Source organism: Phoca vitulina, unplaced genomic scaffold (genome assembly GCF_004348235.1).
Source record: "Phoca vitulina isolate PV1807 unplaced genomic scaffold, GSC_HSeal_1.0 scaffold6, whole genome shotgun sequence".
NCBI classification, from domain to species: domain Eukaryota; kingdom Metazoa; phylum Chordata; class Mammalia; order Carnivora; family Phocidae; genus Phoca; species Phoca vitulina.
The window spans coordinates 65916482-65939721 of record NW_022589709.1 but is presented as its reverse complement, the minus strand read 5'-3'; positions in this window follow the sequence as shown (position 1 = coordinate 65939721).

The window sequence follows — 23240 nt, the reverse complement described above, 5'->3', positions numbered from 1 at the left end:
AGAGGCAATGGGAATAGTATCAAGTGGAGGGTTTGGACATAGGGTCAGGGACAGTTCAATTTTTGTCATTGAGATGAAGCAGAGCATATGTTACAGATGAGGCTCGGTTGGTAAAGTTACTGATAGGGAAATGAGGCAGTTTTCCATTGATTGCTTTTAGTTTCTTAGTGAAGTAAGGAGCAAGATTATTAACTTGGGGATTAATTGTGGTGGTTTCTTAAGGTAAGGTAGACAGTCAGTTTGGATAATGTGATGATTGTAAAGAAATTGACCACTAGTGTTGGAAAAGTTCATTGTTGACCTTAACCAGAGCCTTGACCAGGCATTTTGTAGGGATAAGGTAGGTAGTGCTGAGGCTGGGGAAGGAATTGGCTCATGAGGAGCAGGAGCTCTGTGCTTCTTCTCTTATCCTGCTGAGAACAGGATTCAGACTGGCGGGGGGACAGGTGGCAGCAATGAGAGTGGTGGTTGAGGATATTACCAGTGAGAAAAGTTGAGAGAGGAAAAGTTCTTTTTCTGTTCTGGTTCCTAAGTGGTACCATGTAAGCCTGGTACTTTGTCTACCTGTGCAGAAGAAGCAGCCTGACTCCAGCAGGGCAGAAGATACCCCAAGAAAGGCTAAGGCAGGCAACAGAGAAAGAGAGAGAGAGAGAGTTAGGGACACATCATGTGCACTTCAGCACCCAGCTCTGCCATCCATTTGTCCTCCCATGGTTTTCAAGCTACGAAAATAAACAAAGACCACCCAAATGAGAACAAGAAAAGGCTTATTTATTCAGAGCTTGCTATGGCAAAGGAGTCAGCCATCATCATTTTGTTTGGCAGAGACTCAAGGGCCGAATCACAGGAGTGGGAGGGCTTAAATTGGAAAAATGGAAAGGCTTCAGGTATGCCCTAACTGGAGGTTGTTGGCATGGGACATCCTGTGTGATTGGTTGGGGAACATACTTCATTTTGTCTGGTTGGTCTTAAGTTGGAAGCGGGTCAAAAAATTAGGGAAGTAGGAAACTACTGACCAAGTCTTGAAAGTTTTGGGCCAATTGTCATGGAGGTTGTTGTTTGACTTCCTAGGATGGTTGCTACAGAGATTGTGGATCAGAGCTCTCTTTTTATATATGATCTGGCAATTGTCTCTTTCTATATTCAGTTTCTCAAAGCCTATATATTCTCTTTTTCCTTAAGCTAGTTTGCATTGGGTATCTGTTGCTGACTGAAAGAGTCCTGATGACTATGGTGAAGGAGTTTGGGGGCAATTTGAAAATGACATGGGAGGTTGGAGGGCTGGATGGGTGAGCACAACAGATCCCACAGATAATAATCACTACTTGGAACATCTGCTTTCTACCAGGACTTTACATATCTCATTTCATTTAATCCTCAATAACCCTGTGATATAGATAGGGTTATTTTCTCCATTTTTCAGATGGGGAAATGGCCTCACAGTAGGCAAGTAAGTTGCTTCAAGTTAGGCAATGGCAGAGTCAAGGATTCACTCTTGGGTTCTCTGTTCTGAGGTCCAATGTTTCTGCTCTCACGTGGTGCTACTTAGGATCAAATAGGAAATGGATTTTCCTCTGTCCAGGTCCCCAGCTGGTGATCCCATACCATGAGACTCAGAAAGACACCTATGGATTGTCTGCATGTTTCCTGCATCATATTTACAGGATTCCTATGAACATGTGTTAACACATCTTTTGTGGCTGATTCTTTGGGTGGATGTCTATTTTGTGACCCTGACTTTATAAAGAGCAGTTGTGATACGGATGAAAGCTTAATTTTGAATCCTTGGTCAGAGTTTTTTCTCTTCCCCAGCATATCTTTTTGAAACTTATACAGAGTTCAAAATGATTTATTGATGTTAACAATTCTGCCATGCAAATTGATCTATAAAGTTCACATTGTATGGTCCAAGAGACATCATGTTTTGATAGTAGTGGGTATGTGTTAAAATAAATGCACAAACAGAAAATATTATGGGTGTATTATTGAAGGAGCATTTGGTGAGAAAGTTATTTTCAAATGTGAGGAAGAAAGCCTGTCTCTTGGGTGGGCTGTGGGGTAGGGAGGGAAATAGTCTTTATATGAGTGTGGAAGAGTTTGTTAGAACCAATTAGAAACTGACTGGCACAGTTTGAGGGCTCTGCTCTCCATTCAGACCAGATCACATTGCTTTAGCCAAGAAAGAACCTGTATTTGTTTTGTGTTGTTTTGTACATCCAAGTAAGCTCCATGGATGATTAGGAAAGTTCATTGTTTCCTGGATCTTGTTGGAATAATGAAAACAAACCCATTTTTCCTCTTCTGTAAGATCCTTGTTCTGAATTCTTGATGTTCTGTTATTCTCGCCTTCCTCCTTTAAAAATCATTCTCCCTTAGAAACTTGTGGTAAAGATGACATGTTTATTATGTGCAGGTGATAAAATTATTGATGTCCCTAATGAGGCACTCTTAGTCTCCAAGACATAGAGAAATTTTCTTTTAGCATTTGTATGATTTGAAAGACTTTCCCTAGTTTTGCACATCAATACATTCCAGGAGAGGGAGGAAAGATGCACCTGGAGAGATTACAATGATCGGCAGGGCTGGTCCAGATCCTCAGACCTGTGCACTTGTTGTAGCCTATCACGTGTGAATTTGGTTAACACTTCATTAATTTATTAAAGCCAGGGAACAAAAAGCTGAATAAAATAATGGCTGTGTTCCCAGAATAATTTTCTGCAGATGGCTGACTGAATCTAGTAAACAAAATAAAACAAAACAAAAATCAAGGGTATCATTTGGTCTGTTGTTGATGGTAGCCTCTAAAATTTCATATTCCCCTTTTAATGCCTTGGAAATGGGCCAAATAACCAGTCAACCTTCCTGCAGTAATTAGTATTGGTTTCAGTAGTTGTCAATACAGCTATTTTGTGATAATGGATAACCAGTGTTAGACCCAGGAAACTTCACTGGATTTTATCTACTCAAAGTCACAGCAGCTTCTAATTCTTCTTCTTTTTTTTAAGATTTATTTTATTTTTTAAGGATTTATTTATTTATCAGAGAGAGAGAGAGAGAGAATGAGTAGGGGGAAGGTCAGAGGAAGACAGAGAGAGAGAATCTCAAGCCTACTCCACACGGAGTGCAGAGCCCACAGTGGGGCTTGATCTCATGATGTTGAGGCCACCACCTGAGCAGAAACTGAGAGTCAGAGGCCCAACCAACTGTACCACCCAGGTACCCCTAGATTTATTTATTTATTTGAGAGAGAGAGAGGGAGTACATGCACATGAGCATGGGGAGGGGGAGAGGGAGAGGGAGAAGAAGAGAAGCAGACTGTCCGCTGAGTGGAGAGCCCATCATGGGGCTTGATCTAAGGACCCTGAGATCATGACTTGAGCCGAAATCACAAGTTGGCTGCTTAACGGACTGAGCCACCCAGGCGACCCCATAGTGGCTTCTTTTGGGGAGATTTTACCTGGTGTCCATATGGGTAGATGTCCCTTCAAGATGATGACATGTAAGCTTTAATGTGCAAACATCCTTTGATATAAAGCGAGAATATTGATATTTTTTTTTGAAGTGAGCAACTGTGGGTTTGCTTTAAAAATGATGAAAATTTTTCATACATCTAAACTAATATTGATAATATCAAAAGCAGCTAAATAACACCCATATACTCATCATTCAGCTTAAAAACTAGAAAATTCCCTTTAAGTTTTAACACCTGCCATATAAATCTCTCTCCTAGTCTCATTTACTTTCCACCTCAAGCATCCTTCTTCCCCATGAAACCATTGTCTTGAATTGGATATTTATCATTCCACTGATTTTAAAAGTATGTTTCCATATATGTATTATCTATAAACAATATATTATTTAGTTTTGCATTTAAAAAGTTTCACAAAACAACAATTGCTCTTATATAATTTGCTTTCTCACCTCCTCAGTGTAATGTTTGGCAGTGGTATTTATTTGTTTAATAATTCTGCAATGTATAAATCAAGGATTATGTGTCCAGTGGAGGGAGAGATACAGGCAGACACAAACTGAGTGAAGTCTTGAGAAATAAACTCTGAAAAGAAACTAAGGTATTGGGATACTGTATAAGCAAATTAACAGGTGGTTGGGATGTTATAAAAACAATGCTTTTATGATGGATTTTTTTTATGAAAGACTGTGGATTTAAACAGACCTGGATTCAAATCCTACCTTCATCACTTACAGGAATTCCAAAGGAATATTATTATTTCACCTTTGGAAAAAGTAGGGTGAGAGTCATTCTGAAGAAGTGTAGGTTAAGATGTTGAATGTGTCATATGGATTTGAATGTTTTCTTTTGAATAAATGAAACATTACCAACCTCCTAGACATTTGTCCTGGAAAAGTTATCCTGAAAATATTCTGTCCTGAGGTCCCGGGGGGGGTTGAGTTGATGTGGGGAAGGGTGGTGGTAATGAGGCATTTCTTTCCTTTTCTCTTTCACCTCCTTCCTTTTCATAAGTGGGTAGTAATACGAGCTCAGTTCACTCTGGCTTGGTGGATGAATTAGGGAAAATCTGAATGTGTCCCAGTTTTTGCTTCTCTGGCTAGTCATTGAAATCATTTGGAACAACCACATACTGGCTATGTAATCTTGCCCTTTTAAAGTCTTTGTTTCCTTGTCTGTGACATAGAGATCCTATCTGGATTGTGCTAAAGACAAATGAGGGGTGCCTCGGTGGCTCAGATGGTTGAGCATCTGACTCTTGGTTTTGGCTCAGGTCATGATCTCAGGGTCATGATCTCTGTGACATGAAATCAAACTCCTTGTCAGGCTGCATGCTTAGTGCAGAGTCTACTTGTGATTCTCTCTCCCTCTCCTTCTGTCCCTCCCCCACCTCGCGTGTGCTCTCTCTCAAATAAATAGATAAATCTTAAAGAAAAAAAAAGACAAATGAGATGGTGCTTGTAAAAATGCTAGGTGCAATGCCTTACTCATGGTTGTGCTACTATTATTATTATTACTAATATTATTATTGCAATTATTTCTTTTAAAGGCTCCACTCAGGAGTCACTGAACTCTGGAAGTCTTCTCTGACCTTCCTTTGTCCTCTGTACCCCTTCTCAAATCTCTTACGTGGTTTTTTTTTTTTGAACACTTAGTGTTTTTTAGCATTTACTGCTTATGTCAGTTATAGCTTTTATCATTACAGTACAAAGTTTGCTTACTTTTTTGTCTCTCTCACTAGCCTTTGAGTTTTTACTTCATGATTAATTAAAAATATCCCTTAAGATATGAATATTATATTTACTAAATATGATTTTAAATGACTCATTTTCACATAACTTATTAACAACACTTATTTTTTTATTTTTTTACCACACTACATTTATTTATTTATTTTAGTTTTTTTTATTATTATTTAAAAAATTTTTTTTTATTAACATATAATGTATTATTTGTTTCATGGGTACAGGTCTGTGATTCATCAGTCTTACACAATTCACAGCACTCACCATAGCACATACCCTCCCCAATGTCCATCACCCAGCCACCCCATCCCTCTCACCCCCCTCCCCTCCAGCAACCCTCAGTTTGTTTCCTGAGATTAAGAGTCTCTTATGGTTTGTCTCCCTCTCTGGTTTCGTTTTGTTTCATTTTTCCCTCCCTTCTCCTATGATCCTTTGTCTTATTTCTTAAATTCTTCATATCAGTGAGATTATATGATACTTGTCTTTCTCTGATTGACTTATTTCGCTTAGCATAATACCCTCTAGTTCCATCCACATCATTGCAAATGGCAAGATTTCATTTTTTGATGGCCGCATAATATTCCGTTGTGTATATATACACCACATTTTCTTTATCCATTCATCTGTTGATGGACATCTAGGCTCTTTCCATAGTTTGGCTATTGTGGACATTGCTGCTATAAACATTGGGGTGCAGGTGCCCCTTCGGATCACTACATTTGTATCTTTGGGGTAAATAACCAGTAGTGCAACTGCTGGGTCGTAGGTTAAGCAACATTTATTAATGTTAATTTAGTGTTGATAAGGTGTTAACTCTCTCCCTTTTTAAAAAATAAATAACAGGTTTATGAGGTTTTTTTTTTTAAGACTTTATTTATAATTTATTTGAGAGATAGCCTGAGGATGGGGGTGAGGGTAAGGGCAGAGGGAGAAGCTGACTCCTCACTGAGCAGGGAGCCTGATTCAGGGCTTGATCCCAGGACTCCAGGACCACGACCTGAGCCCAAGGCAGACGCTTAACCGACTGAGCCACCCAGGCACCCCAGGTGTTAACTCTCTTAAACACTTGAACCAGAGAGCAGTGTGGGAAATAGTGGCCTTGTATCACCATGAATGGAGAGCCAAAATAAGACATGGACACAACACTAGGAAAACTAAAACAAATGAAAACAACCAATTAGAACTCAGAACGCATACCTCTAGTGAAACCATCTCTCTGGATTTTTTAGAAGTCTCAAAATTAAAAAATTTACATTACTAGTTTAGTTGAAAATCCATTAAATAAATCTGGGGAAAGTCATTCTCATGTCTGATGAACTGCTTTCATAATTAGCAATCCAATGGCTATAACTGTAAATGGGAGGAAAAATTGTTGAAGTTCTTAACAAGAGAAGGCATTTTAAAACCATTTTTGGCCATCATTTTCACGAGAGATTGGACTCTTCATTTTTTTAAACAGAAAAGTGAAGCTCAGGGTGGTTAAGAAATTTATCCAAGAAAATTTTAAGGGGGCAAATCACAGTTCCAAATTTTATATTACCTTTCTTAATTTGTTTAAAAATTTCCAGTCTGCTCTAGTGGGCACAGGTCCTCAGAAACTACAACATTTGGAATGTCTTAGAGAGTCCACATCTGGTATCTTCAGTGAGTAAGGTGCTCTAGGACATGAATTATAGTTAGAATGTTCTTTACAATGAGCCGTTGCCTTTGTGTGAAAATTTTAGGTGTAACTTAATGGTCCCTTTACATAGGCCCACCCTCCCTTTTGGGTTAGCTCTCCCTGCTCCTTCCTGAGAACCCTCACCAGTAGGAAGAGGAGGAGAGTGGAGCAGTCATGTCTAGGGATGAGTTTAGGTCTTATTTGCATAGCTGGTCAAGGGCAAGGAACCCAAGAAGGGTAAAGAACTCAAGAAGGGTCAGGGAGTTATATAGAGAATCAAGGCAATCTGTTGGTTTTTCTACAAAACATGCCAGGAGTGAGACAACATCCACTGAAGAATAACATCAATAAATGGCATCTGTCATCAGAGCAGCTCAAAGTATTTGAATACTTGCTCGCTGAGCTGTGAACCATGCCTATGTAGTATCTGTGGCTCATTAAAGAGTAAGAAACTGAATTTTAGCAGGTTTGACCCTGTGACTCAACAGGGAGTTGGGGAATGGACAAGAACAGAGCCCAGGTTCTAAGTTTTCTCACTCAAAATAACCATGGTGGAGAATGGATGTCGGGAAATGACAGTAAGCATCATTGTTATCTTTATGACATTCATTGGTCATTATTTTGAACTATGGGGGTTATAGAGTGAGGAGGGGTACTTTCTATCCTAGAGGGGCTACCAGTTAAGTTTGGGAGCTTTGGCTCATGTGCAAAAACAAGAAGTAGATGACACTAGCATATGCTGAGTGCCAAATAAAGAATCCAGACAGGAAGTTCAGAGGAGGGACCTGTTGCCCAGACTGAGGCAGTCAGGGAAAACTTCATGAAAAAAGACCTCGAGGGGCTTGGAGGAAAGGTAGGACCTGGGGAGAGACGTGCACAGGTGATTTCCAGGCTGGAAGATGTGAGGGGAATCTGGGGGTGTGTGTGGTGTCTTTTGGGGGTGCTCTTGTGGGTATAATGACTGAGAGGGAAGTGCCACCTGAAGTGAGTTTTTAGAACCCCTTTAGAGTCTTGCTGATCAGGTAACAAGCTGTCTTTTCTCTGAATTCCTTGAAGTGTAATTTCTTTTGGTCTGAGCTAACTATCTGACCCTGTCCAACAATCCCTTCTTTGTTATGACGACCAGCCCGAGGTTCTACTTTGCTCGTTGAATTTCTTATTGGGCACAATTCTGCTGAGAGGAGCAGTCCATCTCACTGCTTCCTCTTCCCGAGGGGAGAAATTGTCCATACCTCTAGGAAGGAGACTGAAGCAAACTGAGGTGGTGCAGTTTTGTGAAAAATCAAAAGAAGGATTTTAAGGCGAGAACGGTCAACAATGTTGACAGATGTAAAGAAGTCACGGAGAATGAGGTTCTATGTGTCTGATTGTCTATGGTCAATAAAGTACGATTACATATTAGTTTATTCTTGAATTAGGGTGATGCAGGTAATATGAGTCAGCCATTGCCGGCTGTCCTGCACAAGCTTAAATAAACTTGTGAGTCTTACAAATGTTAAAAAATGTTGTTAAAAAAATCCCACCATTATCTTAGTGTAAAATAATTTAAAATTTAAATTCTGCTTTAAAAAAAATTCTGCCTCAATCTACCCTCCTTCAATATGCATATATCTGGTGCATGTGTTCTGTAGGCTTTTGTTATGTTAAAGAGTTACAATAGTCTGTTATCGAATTAAGTGGCTTATTTCGGCATTAGGCAGAAGGGTATGATGATGTTAATGTTCTTTTTTTTTTATTATGTTCAGTTAGTACATAGCTAGTTTTGGATGTAGTGTTCAATGATTCATTAGTTGCATATAACACCCAGTGCTCATGTTAACATTCTGGGAGAAATTTATGGAAAACAGTTTTTAAGTTGAAAAATCAATGCAACTGATGCTAATTGCTAACTTCCCAGTAAAGCTTATACATCTTTTTTTTTTTTGGTAGGGAAGTTAAAGGAGGACTGTCAGTGGAAGAAAAGACCCAGTTGATTTCCCAGTTAGGAAAAATCCAGGAATAAATCAATGGGAAGGAGAGATGCTTTGAGTAGGGAAGTAGAGGAAAAGTGAAATGAACAAATTTTTTGGGGGGCAAATACTTAATTGTAATGGAAATTATTATTATTATTATTTTTAAGATTTTATTTATTTATTTGAGAGAGAGAATGAGAGAGAGAGCATGGGGGGGAAGGGTCAGAGGGAGAAGCAGACTCCCCGCTGAGCAGGGAGCCCGATGTGGGACAGGATCCCAGGACCCTGGGATCATGACCTGAGCCGAAGGCAGACGCTCAATGACTGAGCCACCCAGGCACCCTGTAATGGAAATTATTAAAGAAAAAATTGCTAAATTCAATTTAATACCAATATCACAGCAACTAATTTTTAGTTTTTGAAATATCCTGCCCCTGCCATGTTAAGTCACCGTCCATAATCATGCATTTTTAAAAACATTGTTATAATACAGGGAACATAAAATGAAATATCCTGCCTTTGACTTAAGATGCGCCTGACATATGTGGATATTTCTACTTAGTATCTGTACTTGACTTTCAAAGTTACGCTGTAATATTCCGGCTGGCGTTTCCTTTCCATTCCTGCATCTGGCCAGTGACGCGTTTTTGTCTCTGGCGGTTGTCATTTCACAACCCAGGGGCAGAGCCAATGGGAAGTTTGGGTTTAGGATCTTGAAAATAATTGCTTGTGGTTGATCTGGCCAGGGATATCCTGTCAGTGGGGAAGACCATGAAACAAGAGAAACAGGATTTTAGAGCATAAGAGAGAGGAGCTCTCAGGAAGCAGGAGAGGTGCCAAGGCAGGGTGGCGGTGGTGGTGGTGGGTGTGGTGGGGTGATGGGGGGTGTTGGGGATGTAGGGGGGGTGCCGGGGAAGATGGCTTCATTTCTCATCCTTGCCCTTTCTCTCTTTTTCTTTTTGACTTTCTCTTTCTGCCTACATTCAAGCTCTCTGCATCCCTCATAGCTTCTCCTCTCGTTTGCTCTGTTTCCATCTTTATCTGTCTTTCTAGGGTCCTCCCCCTGTGCTTTGTGTAGTTCAGAGATTCTCAACCCCATCCATGTCTGCCTTTTAAATACATATTTTGTAACATCCCCTTTATTTTCTAGAAATTAAATTTATAGATCATAGAAGCTCAAAACACATAATTTAAGAAATCAATATGATGTTCTAACTGTAATATAAAGAGTAAAAGGAAATCAGTTTAAAATAAAATGATGCCCACATGCAAATCCTCAGGCACAGCCATACTAGAAGTCTTATTGCAAGAGACAGATGCTTGCATCTACTGGTGATGAGTGTGCTTGGTTTTAAAAGAAACAGATATCATTCATCTGGATATTGTTGACACTAAGAATATTTGACAGTGTGCAGTAAGGGTTAGAGAAATGCAACGTCTTCTTTTCAAGGCATCTCTGGCTCCTTCCCATCCAATGCCAGTTGCACTCCATGGTCATTGTGACGGTCCAAACTGCCCCAATCAGGTTTTAAACACCTTTAGGGTGTGTTTCCACTTCCATTGAAAATTACCCCTGTGTTGAAAGGAAGGCTGAATTCTGAGCTTAGGAACCTGTACACAAGTCCCATCTTTCTTCAGCTATGTCTTGGTGAAAAGGACCAGTGGGGTTTCGTGGTTGCTGGCATTTTCTGATTGGTGTCTTGGAAGGGCTGCTTGAGTGGGAGCCAGTTCTCTAGGGAGATCCTTCTCCCTGATTTCTGAGACACAGTCACACAGTGTGCTTGTCCTGGTGTGCAGGCATCACCCCTTCTTTTAGAAAGCAAGCCTCTGGGGTGCCTCTGTTAAGCATCTGCCTTCAGCTCAGGTCATGATCCTGGGGTCCTGGGATCGAGCCCCACATTGGGCTCCTTGCTCCGTGGGGAGTCTGCTTCTCCCTCTGTCTCTCCCCCTGGCTTGTGCTTTCTCTCTCACTCACTCTCTCTCAAATAAATAAATAAATCTTAAAAAAAGATAGAAAGCAAGCCTCCTCTCTCCTTCAGCCGTGAGGTTCTGAACTCCACACTAGAATCCTCGGGTACATAGTGCACAGTACATAGTACAGTATGGGATTCTGAACACAGTCCCCTGCAATCTGAGCCACAGGAGGGGACTTACTACCCAGTCTGGTCCAATCAGAATGCTTCTCTGGGACTTTTCACATCAAAATTGATGGAGAAGACTTCTCTCTGTTCTGGGCATGATGCTAGATGGTATGAGTTCAGATGCTTCTAGAAGTTGTAGTTCTAGCTTGTGGGGAGAGCTGACACGTGGAAGCAGAAGTAAGAGAGATACTGATATCTAGTAGCCGTCTTTGAGGTGAGCTGTATCCCTGTCCCATCCCCTCCTTGCCCATGCCAGTTTGATTTATATTTCTGAGATGGGAAAGCCACAGAATCCTGACTAACACAGCTGCATTTCCACACAGTCCTGCCCTTATCCGGGCTGTAGTGGGATGCAGTTCCTCCAGAGCTGTGCTGTACCATAGGATAACTACTAGGGACATGTAACTTTTTTGTAAATACACTTCATTTTTTGGGGAGCAGTTTTGGTCCATAGCAAACTTGAGTAGAAGGTGCAGAGATTTCTCACCTATCCCTGCCCCCACACATGCACAGGCTCCCCCACTGTCAGTATTCCCCACCAGAATGGTACAGTTGTGACAATTAATGAACCTACACTGACACATCATCATCATCCAGAGCCCATGGTTTATAGTTCAGTCTCGGTACAGTTCAGTCTGTCGGTTTGGACAAATGTGTAACGACATGTCTTGATCATTATAGGATCATACAGAGTAGTTTCACTGCCCTAAAGATCCTCTGCGTTCAGCCTGTTCATTTCTCCCTCCACCATAACTCCTGGCAACCATTGACCTTTTTACATTCTCCATACACATGTAGTTTTGGCCCCTTGAAGTGTGACTAGTGACTAGTGATGGAAGTGTAAAATAACACTCTGGATTTCAGAGACTTAGTACTAAAAAAGTATAAGACGTTTCAATAATTTTTATATTGATTGTATGTTACAGTGATATTCTTTTGGATCTATTGGCTTAAATAAAATATATCATTAAAATTGATTTCATTTGTTTCTTTTTCCCTTTTAAGTGTGGCTAGAAGAAAATTAAAAACCACATATGTGGCTCCCATCTGTGGCTTGCATTATAGTTCTTTTGGACAGCTCTGCTCTAGAATACCTACCCCTAATCCTTACCATGCCCCCATCAACTTTCCTAGTGATTGAGTCAACAGGTGAGTTTTATAGACTTGTTTACAGAAGGGTTCCTGTATGCAGATCTCAACTTAAAGGTATTATCCTGCTCTTTACGTGTGAACTTTGGCCAAGGGACTGGAGGGCTTTCAAAGAGCATGCACAGGCTCAGCTGCTAGGCCTTACCAACACCTCTGTTTACAGTGATCAACAATGCTATGGCTTAACACTCCCCACTAATGACACACTGCTGGTTTCCAGCCAGTACACAGTGATTTTTTTCTATGAGAAGAAAGAAGCCTATAATCTTGTCCCTTCACTCCATTGACATTTATTAGTGCTTTTCAAAAAGGCAGCGACATAGATTAAGGAATTCAGTTGCAGGCGCAGTTTCTACCATATTTTAGAGAAATGTTGATGGAATGAGAGATTTTATGTGGCTGTCAGCACCTCCAGTTTCATCATTGACACTAATTGTGGGGTATATGAACATCAGAGATCCCTAAATTATTGTTTGACACCTCACACAAATTAGGTCCTGCTCAGCCCCTGGTGAGGTTTGGTAGTAACTGATGGAGGTGGACTGGCATACACACATATGTGTGTGCTCCTACACACATCGATACATGATGTGTGTGTATGTATGTCTACATACTCTAAAGTGTTCCTCAATCCTAGAGAGTGATCAAGGCCCCATAAGTGAACAGGTAGGGTCTAGATTCTGATGAATTCCCTTGTTCAGAGAATATCTGTTGGGGTTACAAGTCTTTATTGAAGGCCTCAGAGCTAAGCAGAGTGTGCTACTCAGTATATTCTTGGTTGTTTGGGGGCTAGCGAGAATAATAGCCACTACCAGAGAATGTACTGCAGGAGTCCACAGGACCCTCATCCTAGCAGAGAATGGGAAAATGCTGGAAGATTTTGCTGAAGAGTGCTGGTGAAGTGAGAAGAACATGGAATATTGAGTTACAGGATAAGACCTGGATTTGAGTCCTGGAAACCATCATTTACTAGCTGCTATGACTTCAGGGATGTTGATTAGCATAGTTTCCAAGCCTATAAAATAATAATGATGTTAATAATAATAAAAATAATAATCTCCAGGGGCGCCTGGGTGGCTCAGTTAGTTAAGCGTCGGACTCTTGATCTCAGCTCAGGTCTTGATCCTGGGGTCGTGAGTTCAAGCCCTCTCCCCTCTCCATTCAAGCCCTCCACACCTAGCATGAAGCCTACTTAAAAATAAATAAATAAATAGATAAAAATTTTAAAAATTAATAATCTACTTGTAAGGTTGTTTAGAGGATTTGTGATGACATATCTAAAAGCAATTTTATTAATAGAAAAATATCTTTATTAAATATTACTTAACTTCCTGATTAATAAATATTTTGGCTCTAGAGAATTGTTACTTATACTGTATACATATAGGGTAGCAATTTCCAAAAAATTAGACATAAAATACATTAGTAGCAAAATTCCACTGAACATTTAATATTTTTGGATTGTTCTGAAGGCATGTTAGGTTTTTGACATGGCTTGTAACTCTTAATTGCCACACCTGTTACCCTATAAGATACAGGAGACTAGCATAATCAGTTAAACTTGGGATGAACAAAAAAAGACTTTTCTATACAGTGACTTATTTATTTTAAAAAAGATTTATTCATTTATTTGAGAGAGAGAGGGAGAAAGAGAGCACCCGAGTGAGCGTGGGTGGGAGGGGCAGAGGGAGAGAGAGAGAGAATCTTTTAAGCAGACTCGGGGCTGAGTGGGGCCTGACATGGGCTCAATCCCACAACCCTGAGATCAGGACCTGAGCCAAAACCAAGAGTTGGAGGCTTAACTAACTGAACCACCAGGCATCCCTCTATACAGTGTTTTAAATGGACCCTGTCCTTCCAGCGATCTTCATAGATGCTCTAATGATAATCAATGACTAAAACCTAACATCCATTGCAATTTGCTTAGCAGATTCCGGTAACTGCTGGGTTAGGCTAGACCATAGAGCCTAGTCTGTGTTCAAGGATGGGTGAGAACACTGCCTGGGATTTGGTTCAAGGTTGCTTTTACTTGATTTTCTCCTATGGTGGGTTATCTGTGGTAAAAAGGATACACATAATATATGACCTGAGTGGATGTAGGTCCCATTGCTTCTGTTGTATCTCATGGAGATGCCCTCAGAGTTTGTTGGCCTTGGCCAACCTTGGTAAGCTGAAAGTCTGCCAGCTTGAAGAGCACAGAATCAACTGCCTTTTATACCTGGCATTCATAAATATTTTATTTGGGCATATAATGCAACAGTTTGCCCTCTCAGCAAGCAGACTCTCTGAGGTCCAGGTTCTGGGACTTGAAATTCTTACTGGGCCAGTGCTGGAACAATATATTCTAGGCCAGGCTATGGGCTCCCTTGTCCTTATAGGGACAGTTCTTTCATTGGGCTGCCTGTGTGGACGTAGAGTATCTAAAACACATGCCTGGATTCATGGTCTGCTTTCAACTCCGTTGTTCAGTTGAGATAGAAACAGCATTAAACTTTCAAGAATTAGGGAGTCAGTTCTTTGGATTTACACTGTCCTTTCTCGGTGATTCTGTTTTAAAATATAATTCCCCTTGAGAGGCCACCAGCATGTCATTGTGAATTAGTTTTTATCTGCTTTATTAGATTTCTTCCACAATGGGAACAAGGCTGCATAAACACCTTGGATCCCTGTGGAATGAAATGAGGTTTAGAAAGGTGGGTGACTCAACAGAAAGGGTAAGTAGAGGTCACTGCAAACATGTTTACCTCCTTTATGATTTTGTTTAGGGCCTGCCTGGCCAAGGTGACTGCTCCTTTGGCTTTCTCTGCAGTCAGTCCTGCATTTATCCTCTAAAAGCAAACTTAGTTGAATTGTTCGCAGTGGAGCACCAGAGGCTGCTCCAAACAATGGCTGAGCAGGTGGCCCCCGCTGCTACCTTTCAGTCAGGTGCAGAGCTGCATTCACATTGCTGAGAGGACATCCCTTCCCAAACAGCTTGTTGGTTTTTAAGAAAGGAGGTTTGGGTTTCTTTGTCTGCCCAGTTTGTCAAAGCTGGGTCAGGAATTCCCTCTATGCTCTGTTTTTAATCAGTGGACAAAGCTGAGTATCACTTCTTTCCAAATGAGTTGGCAGTTGAGCCAAGACTAAAAGAACTAATAGCCAAAGAACTTGGGAGAAATGTATAAATTCTCTCCATCCATCCATCCATCCATCCATCCATCCATCCATCCATCAATATATCCTGTCTCCCACCTTACTCATTTCACAAGTGTTTATTGAATACTTGTTACTGTGCAGAGCACTGGTTAAATGCTATGAAGGGTGTAGCAGTAAGTTACATATGGTTTCCACCATCAAGGATTTAATATGAGAGCTAAAACATATGCACGCTAAGCCCAAATAATCAGTGAGCATTCATTTATAATCCACTGCCCATGCAACACATCTTTTCTATATTAAAAAGTTGAGAAGACAGTCTCTGTCTATCTTCAATAAGCTTGTCTTGTGTGACTAGATTAGCATATACCAAAATAATTCTTAATAAAGGCATATTATGATACAAGACATGAAGGAGACACAAAGATAATGCCTTTGGAATGAGAGGGTAGGTCATACATTTAGTTGAGTGGGACTGAGGGGAAGGGGGGAGCAAAAATCTTGAAGAAAGTGAATTTGAGCTGGGGGATAGAAGATGAATTGGATTAGGAGAGATGGAGGTACTGGGCGAGTAAAGACAGAAGCAGGGAATCATGGGGCATGTTTAAGGAAGAATGAGATGTGTGGAGAGGGGAGAAGCAGGAGAGTGGAACGTTTGGAATCAGTGGGGAGCCATTGAAGGTTGTTGCGTGGGTGAGTGACATGAGAGAAGCTGAGCACTGGGAACTGGGAACTGGCAGCAATGCACAAAAATGGAGTAGAGGAGGCAGCAATGGTAGGTGGAAAGTTCCGTTCAGGAAGCAATCAAAGTGGTGAAGAATGTTTAAAGTGGAGTAGAAAGTTTCAGGTTTAGGGATCTTCTAGTGGTAGAATCTATGTTATTTGGCAACTAATTAGACAATACATTTCCATTATAATATTTAAAAAGAAGAATAGGAAATGGTTATTGAACTTTCTTTATGTGACACACACCGTACTAAGTGGATTTTCTCATTTAATTTTCATGGCAACCCTTTATGGTAGGGACTTTTATTATCTGAACATTACTGATGAGGAAATGGCATTTTCTAGAGGTTAAGTCACTGGCTTAGGTCACTTAGCTTTACACGGCAGAGTCTGGATTGGAGTCACCATCAGTCAGCCAGCAGAGTTCCAATCAGCAGGCCACTCCTGCCCCTCCAGGCTACAGCCCAATAGAAGAGCCTCTGCAAAGCCTTTATGCATATGGTTTTATGCTCTAAAACAGAACAACAGTGGCTTGATACTAAATAAAGATAAGATCAATGCTGTTTTCCATATTTAAATGAATAGTTTAAAATACTGGATGCTGTATTATTAATTTCCTTTCTATCCCTTGGAGCCAGACTGCCTAGGCTTGATTTCCATCCAGCTCTGTCAGTTACTAGCTGTGTGCTCTTGGGCAAGTCACTCAACTTCTCTGTGTGCCTCAGTTTTCTCAACACAGTGAAGATAGTACCCTCTTACAGGTGGTGAAACAGATTACATGAGGTATCAGCTAAACCCTTTGAACGGTGTCTGCCACAAAGTATATGCAATGTAGAGAAGTTATCATTATTGGATTACTTGGGAGTTGCTAATTTCTACCTCCTCAGACTTTTCTTTTAGGGCCTGCTTCTGGTATCCTACCCACCCCCCCCCCCCCCCCAACCTACCTCCTCCATCAGCTCTTACAGGTCTCAGTAACTTTTCTGTTGTCGAATGTCACAAGGGCCCAGTTCTAAGGCATCTTGCTTTACCTTCCCCAAGGTTTTGCAGTTAATGTGGGAGGCAGTCTGTTTTAACTGGCAATTATCTGGACACTGGAGTTAGACAGATGTAGTTTCAAATCCTACTTTTATTATTTAATCACTATTTGACCTTGGGCAAGTTAGTCATCCTCCCTTTATTAATTAAAGCAACGCTGGTTGCCGTAACCAATAAACCTTCAAAACACAGGCTTGATCCAGTAGAAGCTTATTTTTAGTGGAGGAGAACAACGACAACAACATCAACATGTGCTCCTGAGCAGAGAAGGGAGGCAGGCACCTCTTCAGGCTGTGGTCTCCTGTGGAAGAGAAAGGAGCATGGAGAATGATGTGTGGGGCTTTTCAGAGCTAGAACTTGGATCTGTCTCATCACTTTGACTCACTTCGTAAAGACAGTAAACACTTATTGTCACACTTGTGAGTCTGAAGGTTGGCTGCAGCCTAGCCGATTGTGGCTGGGCTTGGCTGGGTGGCTTGGGCTCAGATCCACTCCCCATGTGTTTATCCTGGGGTCCAGGCTCAAGGCGCAGCAGCCACCTGAAGGAAGCTCTTCTCAAGGTGGTAGCAGGAACATAGGAGGTGTATTCATATCCTAGGGCTGCCATGGCAAAATCCCACACACTGCGTGGCTCAAAATAAAGGAAATTGATTCACTCACAGTTCTGGAGGCTGGAAGTCCAAAAATCGAGATATAAGCAGGGCCATGCTCCCTCTGAAGGCTCTAGTGAAGAATTCTTCCTTGCTTTCCCTAGCTTCTGGTCACTCCAAGTGTTCCTTGGCTTGTGGCAACATAACTCCAAACACCGCCTCCATCTTCTATGGCCTTTTTCTCTGTAGGCCTATGTCCTTTTCTGTCTCTCATTGGATTTAGGGCCCATCCTACTTCAGTATGATCTCATCTGAACCTTTACCATAATTACATCTGCAAAGTCCCTGTTTCCAAATAAGGTCACATTCTGAGGTTCTAGATAGACATGAGTTTTTGGGCAACACTCTTCCACCACTAGAGGAGGAGAAGACCAACCAGGCAAGGACATCATATCTGCTTATGATGGCCCACCCAAGTCACATGGCTAAACCCAAAGTCAAGGGGCAGGGAAGTAGACCCCACCCCTGGTGGGAGGAATTGCAGTCACTTGGAAGAGGGTATGGACATAGGGAGAGGTAAAGAAATGGGCCGATAATTAAACTCATTACAAGAGCATAGTTTGTTGTGACCCCGGAAGTAGAGGAGATTGGTCATTGGTTCTATAATAGTTCCTGGACCTCCATATCCTCCTCTGTGTAATGGGTTTCTTGGGAAGTACATGCTTAATGGGGATTATGGTGATTAAGTAACAATATATGTGATTGGCTTAGCATAGTATATGGCACATAGTAAGCACTAAATTAATGTTAACGATTATTGTCTTCATACGACTTCCACTCCTCCTCTCCCATCTGCTTCACTTCTGTTTATTATCCCTTATGTTTTCTCCCCTTTTGCTAATTTTCACCAGTACAAGTCATTTTCATTTTGCATAATTCACATAAACCAGAAAAGAAATTTTCCTGGTGATGAATCCTGTTATATTAGAATATAGAATAAGGGAGGCTCAATTAGAGGGAGAGAGAGCTATTTAGGACATTAACTGTGAAGACAGTGCAGAACAGTGGGCAATAAACAAGGCAGACAAGTGCTTTGGCCTCCTGCAAGGGAGGTTGCTTTGAATGGAAGTATTCGGCGAGGCTTTCACAAAAGCACTGCGAATTGAGCTGAACCACTATCTCTGCAGAGCAGAAATGGTCCAGCTCAGTTTTGAAGCACCAGTTGATCAGATAAGGACAACATGGCAAAGGAGGCTGTGTCATCACCCAGGCTGGCCTCTTGGCTGAGAGGGAAGTACGGTTACCCCAGGAGTAATTACACTCCGTTTGGAATATGAGTTGTTCTATGCTAATGAGTCATATTTCATCATTTCCGGGAATTGATGCCAGGGAAGGGACTGTTGTCGCATAAAAGCTTTTTGTAAAAACTGTTTATTTGGTGGAGTCTTTATGCTGAACTTCTGTACCAAAATAATTTCTGCATGATGACTCACTACCCACCTACACGGCAGGTGCAGATGCAGCCCATGTGAAATGATGTTAATGTTCATTGTTTTCATTTTAAAGAGCCAGCGTGCAGCTTTGGCTAAGGTCTCAGGATTTCTGGAGATTTCTGTGAATGCAAGACTGCAGCACTGCAAGCCAGGCAGAGTGTGATGGGAAAGGATGTGACTCTTTAAGGACTGCATGCTTAGCTGGAGTGCACAGGAAGCCCCAACGCTGCACATGGACCTGGGAACTCTTGTTTGTCTTTTGGCTGTGGATGATCTTTGTCATTCTGAAAACAGAGAGCAATTGTTTCTACCAGCTGCATGGGTTCAAATTTCTGATGGTTTACATGTAAACTTCTATGTTAAAATAGTAAAATGTGTTCCCCTGCACAGCATGGAGCAGGCTTCACTGTGTTTAACACGCTACTGTGCAAAGCAACACAGTCTTCTGGCCAAGAGAAGTGGGGGTAGGTTACAAACATGAAGTCCATGGCTGAAGATGGAGAAGGGGCTCTTGGACTTTGGGGCAGGAAGCGGCCCCACCCATCTGTGGGCAGAACTCGAAGAGGCCCTCGAGAGAGGTTTTTCACATGGGTCACCTGGGGAGCGAGAAATCACCCTTCTCCCACTGATTTCTGGGTCCAGGAGATGATCATATGCTTCTTGGTCCCTTGTCCACCATCCATGAGCCTGTGTGTGTGTGTGTGTGTGTGTGTGTGTGTGTGTGTGTGTGTAGCAGGGGGTGGAGAGGAGGCTGGAATACCAAGAAAAAGAGTAAGGTGTTGGTGATCTGCTCTCCTTCCTACTCTGCCACTATGTCAGTCGCATCCAAATGCGTATAATCGGCTTCTGTTTTTCTGATATTTGCAGCTAAAGCCTTTGGCTTAGTTTCACTGTTGGCTATTTTCCTAAGCTCTGCAAAATGTGAGACTGCCCCAGTGCAGGGAACTGGTGTCAGTGTTGGGGAAGAGAAGAAGGTAGTCTAACCATGTAGTGCTGTCCTCCAACTCACCAAAATTTTGAGGTGCCGTTCTCCAATATTTACAGATGCTCATCACAAACGTGACACTAAATATGTGTAAGCACACTGTGTTAGTGGAGCGGGGCTTAATGCGGTTGACAAGCGAGGACTTCTAAGGGAGCCTGGAAGTGACTCTCTTATTGGCAAAATGGGATGGGGGGGTGTTAAGAATCAGAGGAAACAGAGGAGAAGATGGGGTGGTAAAGGAAATAAAGATCTTCATCCTCGAGTTGCCCTTCTACCATCCTGTGGGCTTCAGAAGGAGGCCAGCTGTTGACAGTGGCAGTGAGCCTGGGCAGCCAGGGGCAGCCCAGAGCAGAGAGCCCTCAGTCCCTAGGGCTGAACACAAGTGTCAGGGGAGGTGCTTTGGCAGCAGGGCAGCAGGACTCCCCACATTTAGTGATGAAACGAATAAGATCTGGAACATGGTGGCACGAGAGAAGGGCTTCCTGACAGTCGTATACACCAACCACAGAATTAGTGTTGTTACATATTTTATGGATGTGTGAACCTACATAACACTAAGAATGATGTTGTTGACCAGGGTTTGGGCCCAAATGCCTCCAGTGACCAGGTGGCTCATGGAAATGATAGAAACACATGCCTGGGGGTGGGGGATGGGCAAAATGGGTGAAGGGGCGTGGGAGGTACAGGCTTTCAGTTATGGAATGAATAAGTCACAGGAATAAAAGACACAGCATAGGGAATATAGTCGATGAGACTGTACTAGCAATGTAGAGTGGCATACGGTAGGTACACTTGTGAGCACAGCATAATGAATAAAGTCGTCCAATCACTTGGTTGTACACCTGAAACTAATATAAGAAATGTATGAAACATATCTCATTTAAGGGGAACAGTTATTACTGTCCTCTAAATCAGTGTTGCCAGGACTTCAGTTTTCTGAGGGACCTGAAAAAAAATACTGATTTTCATGTGAATTCTAATTTTAAAGTTTGGCAATGAAGCCTATCTATCTATCTATCTATCTATCATCTATCATCTATCTTAAGATTTTATTTTTAAGTAATCTCTACACCCAACATGGGGCTCGAACTCGCGACCCTGAGATCAAGAGTTGCATGCTCCACTGACTGAGCCAGCCAGGTGCCCTGAAGTTCACCTTTTTAAAATGCTGTGTGGCCAAACCAAGCATGGCTGATGGCATCCCTGGCTAGTGGGGCTCCAGGTTATAGCCTTGCTGCCACAGAGTAATTCTCCAAGGTACTATTGACGGGGAGGTGCCCACAGGTCCTGGAAGGATGGGATACAGACCCAGAGAGGACAGGTGAGAGAGAGGTGGAACTGCTGCATAACCAGAGTGTTTTCATTAAGAAATGAAAACTGGAAGCCAGCAATTTACATACTGAGAACAAACAAGGCCTTGTTCAAATATGCATCGATGGAGGATTTGGTACTGAGAGACTGTACTTGGACAAGTTCATAAAAGAGTCGTAAAATAAATGTGATTACTTGGTAGCAAGGGGCCTGATGTAAAAGGGAGACATTGCTGCACAGAACATACAGAACAAGGGAAGCAGAACAAATGCAAGAGGACTAGACAGGATGGGGAATGTTCCGTTAGCCCTGGGATTTAAGAGTTATCACCAGTCCTGTAGGAAGAATTAAAAGTTAGTATCAGAATTCCTTTAGACATTTACATGAAGTCCTGAGTTAAGGTTAATTTGCCAATATTTTGGGTGTCTGATAGATGGATGGGTAGATAGATGCCTGTGTAAGTGGGTTGACGGGTAGGTCCCTGGACTGGATGGACCTTATAAAACTAAATCAGAATTAAGACTCTAGTGACCCTATGGGGCAAAACCAAGTGGGCTGCACCTTGTATGGATTTCTGGTTTCATTTCTCTTTGGATGTGATACATTCTATACTTACATGATGCACAGGAAAAGAAATCTACTTGGCTTTAACAGTCCTACTTGTAACATACCAAAGTGCAGTATTGTTAAAGTTCTTACTTGAGCTCTCTCTTGGTAGTAATATTCCAGCAAACAATGAGTAATACTGCACCAGACTCTTACATCTTCTACTGTATCATACTCCTGCATCACCACACCAGAAACCATGGGCCCCTTCTACCAAAACCAAGGCAACACAGACGGGTCTAGGCCTGGCTCTTGACAACAGTGTTCTCCCCTCTGCAACAATGATGTGACTGTTTTCCTAATACTTATGATCTTAGTTTTATTGATCACATTCTTTTTAGCCAGGTTCCCCCTACAGAGATGCTTTAAGGGAGAAAATAATTATGACAATGGCCTTCAGTGCGCTATACCCTTTAGAAATGACAATGTTTCGGGGCGCCTGGGTGGCTCAGTTGTTAAGCGTCTGCCTTCGGCTCGGGTCATGATCCTGGGGTCCTGGCATCGAGCCCCGCATCGGGCTCCCTGCTCGCTGGGAAGCCTGCTTCTCCCTCTCCCACTCCCCCTGCTTGTGTTCCCTCTCTCGCTGTCTCTCTCTCTCTGTCAAAAAAAAAAAAAAAGAAAAGAAAAGAAATGACCATGTTTCTAAAGCCCATTAACCCACTTGTTCTTGCTGGTGGTGGTTGTACTAGGTTGAATAGTGTCCCCCCAAATTGATGTCCTCCTAGAACCAGAGGATGTGACCTTATTTGGAATTAGGGTTATGCCAATGTAATTAGTAAACTTAAGGTCCTACTGGATTAAATCCCAATGACTGGTGTCCTTATAAGAAAGTCATGTGAACACACAGACACACATAGAGGGAAGATGTCGTGTGATGATGGAGGCAGAAATTGGAGTCCTGTGATGACAAGCCAAGGAACACCAAGGATTGCTGGCAGCTACCAGAAGCTACGAACAGACAGGGAAGTGTTCTTCCTTAGCACCTTTAGAGGGACATGGCTCTGCTGACACCTTGATTTGGACGTCTAGCCTCCAGACCCGTGAGAGAATAGTTCTGTGTTGTTTTAAGCTAGCCGGTTTGTGGGAATTTGTTACGGCAGCTCCAGGACACTAATACAGTGGTGGTCGGGCAGTTTTCTTTACTCATGTTTCCTGTCATGTGGTTTGAGTTCCACTAGTAACACACCTGACTCCTTACTCACCCGGAAGGAAGAGTGACCTAATCTGATTGTTGACTTTG